Raw genomic sequence first — 909 nt, forward strand, 5'->3', positions numbered from 1 at the left:
AATTGCTCAGTGACCACAGTTATTGCAACTTTGACACAGGAATGACCACAGTTCTAGGTCAGCTTTCATTTCACTGAGAAATGAAGACACGTTAACAAAAGTGGGACTACAGACACATACACAGACTGGAATCACAAATACAGAATCTGTTATAGAGAGAATAGAAAGAATAACATCCATTTCAATATCACACAAAGACTTGGATTAAAAATACTACTAGTTTTCCTCCATCATTCCTCTCTTTTAAGTAGACAAAAAAGACAATTCCATACAGCATTTTAATCAGATATGCTTTTGTTTAAATCAAGTATATTCCCAAATGAAAAACAAACAAACCACACAGCCTGTAAATAAGCTATGAAATGGTTTTCCAAGTTCTTATCTTTTGTTAAATAAATACTTTAGGATAAGACTGAGAAATTAATTTTTTCATAATAAAATGAATTTTAAATTATCTGATTTTATTTCAGCTTAAAATGTGATTACTTTTTTTAAATATATCTTTATTGATTTCAGAGAGAAGGGAGAGGGAAAGAGAGATAGAAACATCAATGATGAGAGAGAATAATTGATCAGCTGCCTCTTGCATGTCCCCAAATGGGGATCAAGCCCGCAACCCAGGCATGTGCCCTTGACCAGAATCGAGCCTGGGACCCTTCAGTCTGCAGGCTGATGCTCTATCCACTGAGCCAAACCAGCTAGGGCAAAATGTGATTACTTTTAATAGAAAAACTATAAACATGTTAATAAAATAAGCTAGATTATGAGGAATTGAATTAAAAATCTATCCTATCTAATAATAGACAAACATGGTAATTAACCATACCTCCACTATGCTTCCCATTGGCTAATCAGCAGGATATGCAAATTAACTTCCAACAAAGATGGCGGCCGGCAGCCACACAGCTG

Source organism: Myotis myotis, unplaced genomic scaffold (assembly GCF_014108235.1).
Source record: "Myotis myotis isolate mMyoMyo1 unplaced genomic scaffold, mMyoMyo1.p scaffold_m19_p_2, whole genome shotgun sequence".
Classification (NCBI taxonomy): Eukaryota; Metazoa; Chordata; class Mammalia; order Chiroptera; family Vespertilionidae; genus Myotis; species Myotis myotis.